The sequence below is a fragment of the Cervus canadensis genome, chromosome 4 (assembly GCF_019320065.1).
Source record: "Cervus canadensis isolate Bull #8, Minnesota chromosome 4, ASM1932006v1, whole genome shotgun sequence".
NCBI classification, from domain to species: Eukaryota; Metazoa; Chordata; class Mammalia; order Artiodactyla; family Cervidae; genus Cervus; species Cervus canadensis.
The window spans coordinates 63785651-63794221 of NC_057389.1; positions in this window are offsets into that span (position 1 = coordinate 63785651).

Sequence of the window (8571 nt, forward strand, 5' to 3'; positions counted from 1 at the left end):
CCGCAGCCCCCAGACTAATCCATTCTTGATTCCAGTCACTCTTGTTTCTCACTGCAGTAGACTTTCAACTGGGATGTATGTATAAAGAATGTATAAAGTGCTCAGGAATCACCAAGCTCCCCACGTGGAACACCTGCCATGAGCCACACGGTGCTAGGGAGGGGGCCAGGGGTCACACAAAGGAGACACAGTTCCTGCCTTGGTGAGCTTCAAGTCTACTGCACCACGACCAGTAGTGCAAGTTCTCGAGAGAGAGAGAGCGCGTCTAAGGTAAGTGGGCTGCTGGAGACCCAAAGAAGAGTTGCAGTTCAAGTTCAAAGGTGATTTGTTGGCTGAATTCCCTTTTCTTTAAGGGAGCTCAGTCTTTTGCTCTTGAGACTTTCAACTGATTGGATGAGGCCCACCCACACTACAGAGGTTAATCTGCTTTACTCAAAGTTTACTGATTTAACAGTTAATCTAGGGACTTCCCTGGTGATCCAGTGCCCCAGACTCCATGTTACCAATTCAGGGGGTCTGAGGGGTTCAACCCCTGGTCAGAGAACTAGATCCCACATGTCACAACTAGGAATTCACAGGCCACAACTAAAGATCCCGCGTGCCGCAAATAAGACCACCATGGGACCCACCCCAAACAGCTGAGAGAAGCTTCTATCCTACCCAGTGTTCACACTTTCCCTCCTAACTAGGCTGAAAGGAGGCCACTCAGAGAGAGGCAAAGCACTTGGTCCCAGGCTCCACATTCCCAGGTCTGGGAGGTGGAGGAAGGCAGGCTTGCCAGCTCTACTCACAGCCAGAACACCTCCACAGCCTTCACAATGTACTCGCTCTCTTGTTCAACCAACATCTTCCAAGAACCATCTCTGTACCGAGGTCCTGCTCACCTGTAGCCCACAGTTTATAAAGAGTTAAACGGACCCAAGAGGAACCACTGGCACACAGATCACCGAGGGACCTGCAGGGGGCTTGGTGAGGAAGAGCTCTTTTGGAGAAAGTGAAAGTCACTCAATCACGTCCAACTCTTTGCAACCCCATGGACTATATAGTCCATGGAATTCTCCAGGCCAGAACACTAGAGTGGAAGCCTTTCCTTTCTCCAGGGGATCTTCCTAACCCAGGGATCGAACCCAGGTCTCCCACATTGTAGGCAGATTCTTTTCCAGCTGAGCCACAAGGGAAGCCCAGGAATACTGGAGTCAGTAGCCTATCCCTTCTCCAGATATGGAAGTCAACAGGAAGTGCTGAGTGAAGATCAGTGGGGGTGAGAGCCTGCCTGCAAACAGGAACAGCAAAGGGCTGACACAAGAGAGGAGTGGAGAACAACGGCACCGACCACAAGCACAACAGCTCTGTGAGGGGAGGTCACAGCACGCAGCAAGGCCAGCGGCTGTATGGTGGAGTGCCATGTTGTTGTGGCAACAGAGAGCATCCACCGGGCTCTGGGAAGCATCTTCTTCCCAGCCGGGCCCTGGGGCCACAGAGTGTCCAGGTTAAGGGGAAGAAAGAGAGAGGCTGCCAAGAGCAGTGAGTCTTCTACTAGTCTGCATCCAGGACTCAGATGCCTCACGGCTAGCACATCCAGCTACCTGGAGCCTGGGAGCACTCTGCTCAAGAGAAGGCTGTCTTCAGGGAGTGAGGAAGGGTTGTCAGAGGAAAGCCAGAGAAAGCAGATGCCCCTAGAGGAGGTGGGCAGAAACTGACAGATGATCCTGCACAGATCCCTTCCTCTGAGCACAAAACCCTGGGACTTTGAGGACTAGAGGGAAGCTTCTATCAGGGGTTATAGGGGCAGAAGCCAGGTAGGCAAGGGGTGTCCAAACAAGCTTGGACTGCACAGCATGTAGTGGGGACATATTCAGACAAAGATGAGAATTGGGGGCCAGGAGGTAGGGGAATACAGGAGAAAGAGAACTGAGAAGCAGAGGGTATGCAAGCCCTAGTGGCAGCTATGGGGTGAAAAGAGAAGACTAACAGGCCTAGGCTCTAAATACCCCAATATGCAAGGGGTCAGTGGGCCCTCAAAAAAATTGGATGGTGGCTAGAAGGTGATCCCAGAGCCACAATTCTTCAATAGCCAGGGCTGGCTATGCCTGAATCTAAAATTAGTATCAACCCCAATGTTCACAGCAGCACTATTTACAGTAGACAAGACATGGAAGCAACCTGAATGTCCATCAGCAGATGGATGGATAAAGAAGACATACAGATGGCTAACAAACACATGTAAAGATGCTCAACATTGCTCATTATTAGAGAAATGCAAATCAAAACTATAATGAGATACCACCTCACACCACTCAGAATGGCCAACATCAAAAAGTCTACAAACAATAAACGCTGGAAAGGGTGTGGAGAAAAGGGAACCCTCTTGCACTGTTGGTGGGAATGTAAATCAATACCGCCACTATGAAAGACGGTATGGAGATTCCTCAAAAAACTAGGAAGAAAACCACCATATGACCCAGCAATCCCACTCCTAGGCATATACTCTGAGGAAACCAAAATTGAAAAAGACACATATACTCCAATGTTAATTGCATCACTATTTACAATAGCTAAAACATGGAAGCAACTTAGATGTCCATCGACAGATGAATGGATAAAGAGGCTGTGGTACATATATACAATGGAATATGACTTAGCCATGAAAAGAAAGGCATTTAAGTTCTAATGAAGTGGATGAACCTAGAGCCTATTATACAGAGTAAAGTAAGTCAGAAAGATAAATATCATATACTAATGCATATATATGGAATCTAGAAAGATGGTACTGATTAATTTATTTGTAGGGCAGTAATGGAGAAACAGACATAGAGAATAGACTCATGGACACAGTGGCAGGGGGTGGAGAGGGTGAGATGTACAGAAAGAGTAATATGGAACTTACATTGCCGTATATAAAACAGACAGCCAGTGGGAATTTGCTGTATGGCTCAGGGAACTCAAACAGGGGCTCTGTGTCAACCTAGAGGGGTGGGATGGGGAGAGAGATGGAGGGGGGCTCAAGAGGGAGGGGGTCACATGTATACCTGTGACTGAATCATGTTGACGTTTGACAGAAAACAAAACTCTGTAAAGCAATTATCCTTCACTTAAAAAATAAACTAAAAAAAATAAAATTAAAAAAGAAGCTATGGTACCTATATATAATTGAATACTACTCAGTCACAAAAAAGAATGAAATAATGCAAGACCAGAAACTAGAGGAACTAGTTCTCCTAGAGGAGAACATAGGCAAAACACTGACATAAATTTTAAAAATTAAAATTAAAAAAAGAAGATATGGTACCTATATATAATGGAATACTGCTGCTGTTAAGTCACTTCAGTCATGTCCAACTCTGTGCAACCCCATAGACAGAAGCCCACCAGGCTCCCCCATCCCTGGGGTTCTCCAGGCAAGAACACTGGAGTGGGTTGCCATTTCCTTCTCAAAAATGGAATACTACTCAGTCATAAAAAAGAATGAAATAATGTAAGACCAGAAACTAGAGGAAACTATGTTCTCCTAGAGGAGAACATAGGCAAAACACTCTCTGACATAAATCACAGCAAGATCCTCTATGACCCACCTCCCAGAATATTGGAAATAAAAGCAAAAATAAACAAATGGGACCTAATTAAACTTAAAAACTTTTGCACTACAAAGGAAACTATAAGCAAGGTGAAGAGACAGCCTTCAGAATGGGAGAAAATAATAGCAAATGAAGAAACAGACAAAGAATTAATCTCAAAAATATACAAGCAACTCCTGAAGCTCAATCCCAGAAAAATAATCGACCCAATCAAAAATGGGCCAAAGAACTAAACAGACATTTCTCCAAAGAAGACATACAGATGGCTAACAAACACATGAAAAGATGCTCAACATCACTCATTATCAGAGAAATGCAAATTAAAACCACAATGAGGTACCATTTCATGCCAGTCAAAATGGCTGCTATCCAAAAGTTTACAAGCAATAAATGATGGAGAAGGTGTAGAGAAAAGGGAACCCTCTTACACTGTTGGTGGGAAGGCAAACTAGTACAGCCACTATGGAGAACAGTGTGGAGATTTCTTAAAAAACTGGAAATAGAACTGCCATATGACCCAGCAATCCCACTGCTGGGCATACATACCGGGAAACCAGATCTGAAAGAGACACGTGTACCCCCAATGTTCATCGCAGCACTATTTACAATAGCCAGGACATGGAAGCAACCTAGATGCCCATCAGCAGATGAATGGATAAGAAAGCTGTGGTACATATACACAATGGAATATTACTCAGCCATTAAAAAGAATACATTTGAATCAGTTCTAATGAGGTGGATGAAACTGGAGTCCATTATACAGAGTGAAGTAAGCCAGAAAGAAAAACACCAATACAGTATACTAATGCATATATATGGAATTTAGAAAGATGGTAACCATAACCCTATATACAAGACAGAAAAAGAGACACAGATGTATAGAACAGACTTTTGGACTCTGTGGGAGAGGGCGAGGGTGGGATGATCTGAGAGAATACCATTGAAACATGTATATTATCAATTGTGAAACAGATCGCCAGTCCAGGTTTGATGCATGAGACAAGTGCTCAGGGTTGGTGCACTAGGATGACCAGAGGGATGGAATGGCGAGGGAGGTGGGAGGGGGGTTCAGGATGGGGAACACATGTAAACCCATGGCTGATTCATATCAACGTATGGCAAAAACCACTACAATATTGCAAAGTAATTCAGTTCAGTTCAGTCACTCAGTTGTGTCCAACTCTTTGTGACCCCATCAACCACAGCACGCCAGGCCTCCCTGTCCATCACAAACTCCCAGAGTTTACTCAAACTCATGCCCATCGAGTCGATGATGCCATCCAGCCATCTCATCCTCTGTCGGCCCCTTCTCCTCCTGCCCCCAATCCCTCCCAGCATCAGGGTCTTTTCCAATGAGTCAACTCTTCGCATGAGGTGGCCAAAGTATTGGAGTTTCAGCTTCAGTATCAGTCCTTCCAATGAATACCCAGGACTTATCTTCTTCAAGATGGACTGGTTGGATCTCCTTGCAGTCCAAGGGACTCTCAAGAGTCTTCTCCAACACCATAGTTCAAAAGCATCAATTTTTCGGTGCTCAGCTTTCTTCACAGTCCAACTCTTGCATCCATACATGACCACTGGAAAAACCATAGCTTTGACTAGACATACCTTTGTTGGAAGAGTAATGTCTCTGCTTTTTAATATGCTGTCTAGGTTGGTCATAACTCTCCTTCCAAGGAGTAAGCGTCTTTTAATTTCATGGCTGCAGTCATCATCTGCAGTGATTTTGGAGCCCCCAAAAATAAAGTCTGACACTGTTTCCACTGTCTCCCCATCTATTTCCCATGAGGTGATGAGACCAGATGCCATGATCTTAGTTTTCTGATTGTTAAGCTTTAAGCCAACTTTTTCACTCTCCCCTTTCACTTTCATCAAGAGGCTTTTTAGTTCCTCTTCACTTTCTGCCATAAGGGTGGTGTCATCTGCATATCTGAAGTTACTGATATTTCTCCTGGCAATCTTGATTCCAGCTTGTGCTTCTTCCAGCCCAGCATTTCTCATGATGTATTTTGCACATAAGTTAAATAAGCAGGGTGACAATATACAGCCTTGATGTACTCCTTTTCCTATTTGGAACCAGTCTGTTGTTCCATATCCAGTTCTAACTGTTGCTTCCTGACCTGCATACAGGTTTCTCAAGAGGCAGGTCAAGTGGTCTGGCATTCCCATCTCCTTCAGAATTTTCCACAGTTTATTGTGATCCACACAGTCAAAGGCTTTGGGGTAGTCAATAAAGCAGAAATAGATGTTTTTCTGGAACTCTCTTGCTTTTTTGATGATCCAGCGGATGTTGGCAATTTGATCTCTGGTTCCTCTGCCTTTTCTAAAACCAGCTTGAACATCTGGAAGTTCATGGTTCACGTATTGCTGAAGCCTGGCTTGGAGAACTTTGAGCATTACTTTACTAGCGTGTGAGATGAGTGCAATTGTGCAGTAGGTTGAGCATTCTTTGGCATTGCCTTTCTTAGGGATTGGAATGAAAACGGACCTTTTCCAGTCCTGTGGCCACTGCTGAGTTTTCCAAATTTGCTGGCATATTGAGTGCAGCACTTTCACAGCATCATCTTTCAGGATTTGAGATAGCTCAACTGGAATTCCATCACATCCACTAGCTTTGTTTGTAGTGATGCTTTCTAAGGCCCACTTGACTTCACATTCCAGGATGTCTGGCTCTAGGTGAGTGATCACACCATTGTGATTATCTGGGTCATGAAGATCTTTTTTGTACAGTTCTTCTGTGTATTCTTGCCACCTCTTCTTAATATCTTCTGCTTATGTTAGGTCCATACCATTTCTGTCCTTTATTGAGCCCATTTTTACATGAAATGTTCCCTTGGTATATCTAATTTTCTTGAAGAGATCTCTAGTCTTTCCCATTCTGTTGTTTTCCTCTATTTCTTTGCATTGATTGTAAAGTAATTAGCCTCCAACTAATATAAATAAATGAAAGAATAAATTTAAAAAATAAAAACAAAAAAAAGAATGAAATAATATGTCATCTATAGCAACATGGGTGGCCCTAGAGATTATCATAATAAGGAAGACAAAAACAAATATCATATGATATTGTTTATATGTGGAATATAAAATAATGATACAAATAAACATATTTACAAAATAGAAATAGACTCACAGATATAGAATTCCCACCGACAGAGGAGCCTGATAGGCTGCAGTCCACAGGAACTAAAGAGCCTCTTGATGAAGGTGAAAGAGGAGAGTGAAAAAGTTGGCTTAAAACTCAATATTCAAAAAACTAAGATCATGGCATCCAGTCTCATTGCTGCTGCTGCTAAGGCGCTTCAGTTGGGTCCGACCCTGTGCGACCCCATAGACGGCAGCCCACCAGTCTCCCCCGTCCCTGGGATTCTCCAGGCAAGAACACTGGAGCGGGTTGCCATTTCCTTCTCCAATGCAGGAAAGTGAAAAGTGAAAGTGAAGTGGCTCAGTTGTGCATTACTTCATAGCAAATAAATGGGGGAGAAAGGGAAACAGTGACAAACTTTATTTTCTTGGGCTCCAGAATCACTGCAGATGGTGACTGCAGCCGTGAATTTAAAAGATGCTGGCGAGAGACCTCCCGTGAGTGGGGATGCGCTGGACCCCCCTTTCCCCCCAACTCCGGGCAGTGGGGGCGAGGCCTCTCGGGCGCCTCAGTACCCTGTCCCTCCGTCCCACCACTCCCGCCACTAGCCCGGCCTGGCAACCTGTGATTTGCTGGGATTGGGCGGGGAGGGGAAGGGGGCAGCGGAGAGGGAGGGAGAGAGCCCAGTAAACGTGCAGCGGGGAGATTCAGCCGCTCCCCGCTCCCGCCCCCGCCGCGAACGACCCTGCCTCAGTTTCTCCGGCCCAAGCCTCCCTTCCCATCCCGTTTCGTTGTCATTCTCCAGAAACACTTGCCTTAACCACGAGAGCTCGTGGTGGCGGCCGAACTGGCCGCTCCAGAGGAGCCGACTGTTTGGGGAGGTGGGAGGCGGTCGGTTCCTGCTGGACTTCTCTTGAAGCTGCGTAGTAAGTAAAACCACGATTTGCCCCCCCCCACCCCCCCGCAAAAAAAAGATGCTCCTTGGAAGAAAAGCTATGACCAACCTAGACAGCATCTTAAAAAGCAGAGACATTACTTTACTGAAAAAGGTCTGTACAGTCAAGGCTATGGTTTTTCCAATAGACATGTATGGATGTGAGAGTTGGGCCATAAAGAAAGCTGAGCGTCAAAGAATTGATGCTTTTGAACTGTGGTGTTGGAGAAGACTCTTGAGAGTCCCTTGGACTGCAAGGAGATCAAACCAGTCAATCCTAAAGGAAATCAGTCCTGAATATTCATTGGAAGGACTGATGCTCAGGCTGAAGCGCCAATGCTTTGGCCACCTGATGCAAAGGGCTGACTCATTAGAAAAGATCCTGATGCTGGGAAAGATTGACGGCAGGAGAAGAAGAGGATGACAGAGGATGAGATGGTTGGATGGCATCACTGACTCTATGGACATGAGTTTGAGCAAGCTCCAGGCGTTGTTGGTGGACAGGGAGGCCTGGCATGCTGCAGTCTACGGGGTCGCAAAAAGTTGGACATGACTGAGCAACTGAACAACAAATGACCTAGTATATAGCACAGGGAACTATATTCAATATCTTGTAATAACCTATAATGGAAAAGAATCTGAAAAAGAATAATATATATATATTAAGTACATGTATATATTGGGAGGTGGGAGGGAGACTCAAGAAGGAGGGGATATATGTATACATATAGCTGATTCACTTTGTTGTAAGGCAGAAGCTAACACAACATTGTAAAGCAATTATACCCCAAAAGTAAAGTATATATATATATACGTATAACTGAGTCACTCTGCTATATACCTGAAACATTGTAAATCAACTATACTTCCATTTTAAAAATTAGTATCAAAGTTGTAGAAACTATATTTGATGAAATAAATAGTACATTATATTATTCTCAAGTCTAAATGGGTATTATCTTTATGTGTACAAAGGT